The sequence below is a fragment of the Coturnix japonica genome, chromosome 4 (genome assembly GCF_001577835.2).
Source record: "Coturnix japonica isolate 7356 chromosome 4, Coturnix japonica 2.1, whole genome shotgun sequence".
In the NCBI taxonomy this organism is placed as follows: Eukaryota; Metazoa; Chordata; class Aves; order Galliformes; family Phasianidae; genus Coturnix; species Coturnix japonica.
This window is the reverse complement of record NC_029519.1, coordinates 74,749,047-74,755,046: the sequence shown is the minus strand read 5'-3', so window position 1 is coordinate 74,755,046 and position 6,000 is coordinate 74,749,047. Positions and strand designations below refer to the sequence as shown.

The following is a 6,000-nucleotide window of genomic DNA, read 5'->3' as shown; positions in this document are numbered from 1 at the left end:
TGGAAAGGGAGAGCAGGAATGGCGACCTTGGGCAGGTCACAGGGTAATACAGCACCTTTTTAATGGTTTTGAGTGTTCCACCATCAGATCAAACAGTGGCAATTGATATAACTCAGCCTCTGCTCAGCCCAGGCTGCTGGTGGCACAGCTCCCCGTGCTTACAAAACGAATGATCTTCCCTTCCCTGGTCAGTGCTTCTGACCTCAACATCACCATCCCTGTTGGCTCTAATGCTCTCACAGCCTTTATGTGTTAGAGAGGTGAAGAAGAAGCCGAGCTGAACTGGAACTGACGCTCATGGCGCCACGGCCGCTCCGCCCACACACCACAGGCCGCCTCCTCCCCTCCCGCACCTCCCGCCCCGCGTCCTCCTCCAACCAACGGCGGTGCCGGTTACTCGCCGCTCTCTCTCCCTCCAATGTTCGTCTCGTTTGTTGCCCTGCAGCCCGGGGAAGCCGCACCCAGCCAGGCGGGGGCTGTGCGGGGGGTGGGCGGAGCGCGGCGCTGGGGCCAGCGGCGGAGGCGACGGGTTCGGCGGAGCGTTGTCCGCAGCGGCCCCGGCTTTTCTCGTCCCGTCGCTCCGGTACCCGCCGCTTGTTTCTCATCTGCCCTCGGGTGAGCGCGGCCGGGACGGGCGGGAGGTTGTGGGGGCGGGTGGGGGAACGTGAGGGGCTCAGCCGTTAACGGACTACGGAGGGCGGGGGTGCGGCCGTTGGCGGCGGCGGAGGAGACGGGCGGGCAACGCGGGGCTGAGAGGGGCAGGAGGAGGAAAGCGGGTCATGGAGCGGGTCCTGCGGCCTCGGGAGGGGCGTCTAGAGCCTGGATGGTGCCCAGGGCCTCTGCGGGGCCCCGCAGTGTTTGGGGCGTTCTAAAGGTTGGATCTTAGGCTGCGTTGGTTTTAGGTGAAACCAGGAAAAAACAAACATCCACGGTTGTGTTGAGACGGGTTGTGAAGAGGCTGGGTGGTATCTACGAGATGAGCCGGGCGCCGATGTTGTTTTCCTCTCTGCTTTCTGGAAGGTTGCTGTAGATCGTTAGTGTTATGTACTGTCTGTGTTGTTGGAGGGGAACGTTTTCTTGCATGGTGATATGGATCTATAAGGGGCTTCACGGAACACTCCTACCTTCTGTTGGTGGGTTCTGGAATCATCATGCTGCAACGACTGCCAGATATTTCTGTATGCCTTGCAGAAAGCTACAGGTATCTCTGAGCACGATTCATAGAATCCTTAGAGCTGGAAGGGACCTCTGAGGGCCGTTTCATCCCACTGCTCTGCACTGAGCAGGGACACTGCAGCTATAGCGAGTTCCCCAGGGCCTCATCCAGCCTGGCCTTGAAAGTCTCCAGGGACAGAGAATAAACCACATCCCTACGCAACCTGTGCCAGAGCCTGACCACTTCCATGTCAAAGACTTTTACCTTATATCCCATCTGAATCTCCCCTCTTTGAGCTTAGAGACTGTTTACATCTCGGGGCTTCGCAATGTGTCCAAGCGTGTTGGGACTCAGCAGTTCTTAACTGGCACAAGTATTATTCTTGCTAATAGAATAAGGATTTAAAATTAAAGGAATATAAATTTTGGTTTCTATTTCCTTTGTCAATTTGATTGATGTAAGAGCTGCGTGTCTCAGTTTTAGAGCTGTATTCTGTCCCCGTTTGTTATTTATTATACAACAACGGACTGGCTCCTCATTCTGCAGCAGGTGGCTTTACATTCAACAAGCCCATCTGATGTGATCGAACAAAAATAGGCTGCAGTGAACATAATGTCTTACGGAGTTTGCATCAGAATTTAGACCTTGGAGGTGTTCAAGACCAGGTTGGACGGGGCCCTGGGCAACCTGATCTAGTAAAGGTGTATGTTTGGTGGCCCTGCTGGGCAGGGGGGGTTGGAACTACATGATCCTTGAGGTCCCTTCCAACCCGGGTCATTCAGTGATTCTGTGTTTTCTCAGAGTTTGCAGGAACCGAAAGTTTTTAACATCTGTGCATGTGAGTGCTTCCATGTTTAGGTATCTTGTAGTGTTGCTGGCTTCCTGTGAGGCTCCGTGTGGGATATAATTCTTCAGCCAAAAGCAGCAGCGCTGCCTGAATGTTTGTTTCTTGATGTTGGTGAATAACAAGTGGTGGGGGAAACCTGAACATCACGCTTCATCTGAAACAAGCGTTTTTCCCAACCAGCACGTTGTGCCAATGAGTTCTTTAGAGCATGGTTTGCTAATGCAGTAATGAAGAAGGTCATTTACTGAATCTCTTGTTTTCTGTGACAGTTTTTTCAGTGTCTCCAGCAGAAAATGACTCATCTCTGTTCTCGTTCTTTGAAATTCACCGCTGGTGTTGAATGATGTTTTGTAGCTACAGAATCAAGTCCTTTTTTGGTGAGAATATATGGCCAAACCCATTGGGGTACTGAGAGACTTACATGGCACGAAGCTGCTTCTGCCCCATTTGAGTCTGGTTTTGAAGGGTGGCTTCCCAGCATGGAGTGCTTTTAACAAATCTCCTTTACCAGCATTCTGTGAAATATCATGGCAGAAAAAAGCTGGATTTCCAAGGGGGCATTTTTGTTAAGAGGTAAACTGTAATAATGTGAGGCTTCAAATGAGGAGAAGCACATTCAACGTGCTGGTTGCTAGTAAGCATCCAACTTCTATGTGACAAGTGCCTTTACACCTGGAGAGGTCAGGCAATAAACCTTGTGCCTCGTGCTTTCTGGAGTTTGAAGGAGTTTTTGTCATCATTTAAGAACTGTCAGTGGTGAAGATGGAGCCATTTATCAATCCCAGCATCTGTCCAATGACCGAGTCCTGCTTGGAAATGAATGAAAATGAAAACTTGTCTATGCCTTTATGAAAGAGCACATCAAACGAGTGTTGCCGTGGTGTTCTCATGTGCCGTGTGTCCTCGCTGCATGGCAAACTAAAAATAATGCTAAGTTTCTAATTTTAATGGCTTTTCAGCACTTTTAGAGTTCTTGGTGCTTCGTATTTAAAAGCTGATGGAGGAGATATGAGTGCAGGTTTAACTGCTGGTTCTGCTTGCATCAGTCACAGCATGTCATTGTCAGCCCAGGAGTCGCAGTGTGGTCAGTAGCTGCAGAAGCTGTAGGGGCTGAGGTGGGAAACACCATTTGTAGAGTTCCTGTTGGCTCAAATCAGGTTTAGCTGAGGTAACGTCATTTGTCACAAGGGCTCTGGATTAGCGGTTCTGACCCAGGCCCTGAGTACCATTCAGGTATTTTAAAATCTATCTGCTCAGCATTTCATTGCAAACTGGATTTTGGTGCAGAGCTGGATTTGAGCAGCTGCTGCCAGTTGGGCCGGTTCAGCCGTCCATGTGCTTGCAGGCTTTGGAGGGTTGGCTCTTTGACCATTAAGAAACTGAAGATGTTGCCGTTGAAGGTGTGGCTAAAGGGGACAAGAACTGTTTGAGCACCTGCTCAGCTTCCTCCTTGCAGCCTCGCTTCCTATGTTGTGTTTTGAGACATGATCTCTTCCTGCTCTGTTGGGTGCAGTTACTGTTCTCTGGTGGATCCGCCTTTCAACGTCCGACCAGTTGTGTTCGCAGGCGAGACTTCAAAGCATCTTTCACTGTCGGCTCAGTAGTTTCCCTAAAGATTAATTAAAAATCAAAATACACGAGGAAAAGCACATTTCAGGTCACTTTTATAACTGGGGAACAGCTCTTCAAAACTGAGATTTAGCGTTTCCATGCTCTTTGGGTGGGTCAAACATTTCTTTCAATTTCTAATTGATAAATGCATTATGTTTCTTTCTTTGCCTAATTACCATCTTTGACACTGTGTGTTGTGTATGGTTTTCTGATCTTGATTCATGAAATGTTTAATTAAAAAAAAAAAAGGAATAAAATATTTTAAGAGTTGAGAGATTTTCTTCCATATACCTGCATGAATCGCTGAGAAGACAACATGGAAAACACGAGTAGAAAACGAGTAGTTAATCAGTAGCTTTTTATGGCATCTTTGATACTTTCTCATCAGTGGAGTAGATAAATATTGAATCATGGTACTTACCCATTCACACGCTAAAGATAAGGGGAAAAATTAGATTAACTAAGCTCTTTTTCATTGGAGACAACAAGCATTTGAAAACAACTTTAGGGTAAGAAACTGTCATTCACTTAGTTGTGGAAACTTAGTTTACCTTAGATTTGCTTTCTTTTTCAATCTGTGTGTCAGATTTTTGTGGTGCTATCTGTGCTCTTTATCTCGGTTGTGGTTCAGATCTTACAAGGCCTGATACACAATTTCAGCTTTGTTCTAGTTAATGAAGTTTTGCCAGATGGAAGGAGCGAGTGTTCGGGCAGCCCTGGGCACATGAAGGTTGTCTGCTTTCTGTTCTTTTCTGCTTGGTTGGTTTGGGTTTTTTGGTTTGTGTGTTTTTAAGGTGACTTAGTGCTGTGCATTAAATGATCGTCCCAGCATTCTCACCATGAAGGTGAAAGGTACAGAGTACTCGGCGACTTTAGTTCTCTGCTAATGGATGATATGGTTTAATTGTCACTGTGAAGTGCTGCTGAAAGTTCATAGAGTATGTTTGCATGCAAAACATCCATTCCATGTAAAATTAAGGGAAATAGGGCATCGCTGATGTTGTGCATTAACGCAATGTACTTGGTTGTGGTTTTTTTTCTTCCAGAAGATCTTTTCTAGCACAGCTTTGCTTATTAATTTTGAATGAGCACAGCTTAAATATTTCTAAAGCACAGGGGCTTAGTTCCTCACATTGTCACTTCAGCTCCTGAACGCACTGCTGCCTTCAGCTCACTTTAAGCACTGAAGCAGTTACTTCAGGCACACTGGGTTTCTACTGCCAGTGTGATGAGCTGAGCCGCACACTTGTGCCCCACAGATCTCAGAATCACAGGGGCTGGAAGGGGCCTCAAGAGATCAAGTCCAACTCCTTTGCTAAAGTAGGAACCCTATAAGGGGTCACACAGGTAGGTGTGCAGCTGGGTCTTGAGTGTCTCCGTAGGAAGAGACTCCACCAGCTCTCTGGGCAACCCGTTCCAGTGCTCTGCCACCCTTAGCATAAAGAAGTTCTTCTGTGTGTTAGTACAGAGCTTCCCAAGTTCAAGTCTTAGGCTGTTACTCCCTGTCCTATTGCTACACACTTCTGAGAAGAGCCTGGCCTCATCTGTTTGCCTCCCACCTCCATTGAGGTATTTATTAACATTTATCAGATTCCCCCTTACTCATCTTTTCCCCAGGCTGAACAGATCCAGGTTCTTTCTTCATTCAGAAGATCATAGAACTATATAGTGGCCTGAGTTGAAACAGGCCTCAAAGTTCAACTAGTTTCAACCCCCTTGCCGTGGGCTGTGTTGCCAGCCACTAGACGGGGCTGCTCAGAGCCACATCTTGCCTTGATGCTCCAGTCCCTTTACCATCTTTGTGGCTCTGTGCTGGACTCCTTCTAGGAGATCCCTACCTTTTTTGCACTGGGGAGCCCAACACTGCATACAGCATTCCAGATGTGTCCTTACCAGGGCAGAGTAGCGGGGGAGATCACCTCCCTTGACCTGCTGCCCACATTGTTTTTAATACACCCCAGGATACCATTAACCTTCACAAGGGTGCAGTGCTGGCTCATGGTCAGCCTGTTGTCCATCAGGGCACGCAGGTCCATCCTTCTCTACAGAGCTCCTGTCACACAGGTCATCCCCTGTACTGATGCGTACAGTTATTCCTCCTCGGGTGCAAGGCTTTACACTTGTTCCAGTTAAACCTCACCAGGTTCCTCTTTACTCAACTCTCGTGTCTGTCCAGGTTTCGCAGAATGGAAGCAGAGCCTTCAGGTGCATCAGCCAGTCCTACCAGCTTTGTATCCTCAGAAAACTTACTGAGAGTGGACTCTGTCCTTTCATCCAGGTCACTGATGAAGATGTTGAACAAGACCAGACCCAGCACCAACCCCTGGGGAACACTGCTAGTTACAGGCCTCCAACCAGACTCTGCACTGCTGATGAGCACCCTCTG

General features: G+C 48.0%; 1 protein-coding gene across 5 annotated transcripts in view; it reads left to right on the top strand.

Annotated features, from left to right (window-relative positions):
• Positions 1–506: 506 nt before the first annotated feature.
• The window catches only part of ADD1 (adducin 1), a 47,158-nt gene continuing 41,664 nt past the window's right edge, over positions 507–6,000 (top strand). For all 5 annotated transcript variants that reach the window (XM_032444079.1, XM_032444075.1, XM_032444078.1 and 2 more), the window contains exon 1: positions 507–615. The gene's annotated coding sequence lies outside the window, so the exon portion shown is untranslated. The remainder of the gene's footprint in view (positions 616–6,000) is intronic.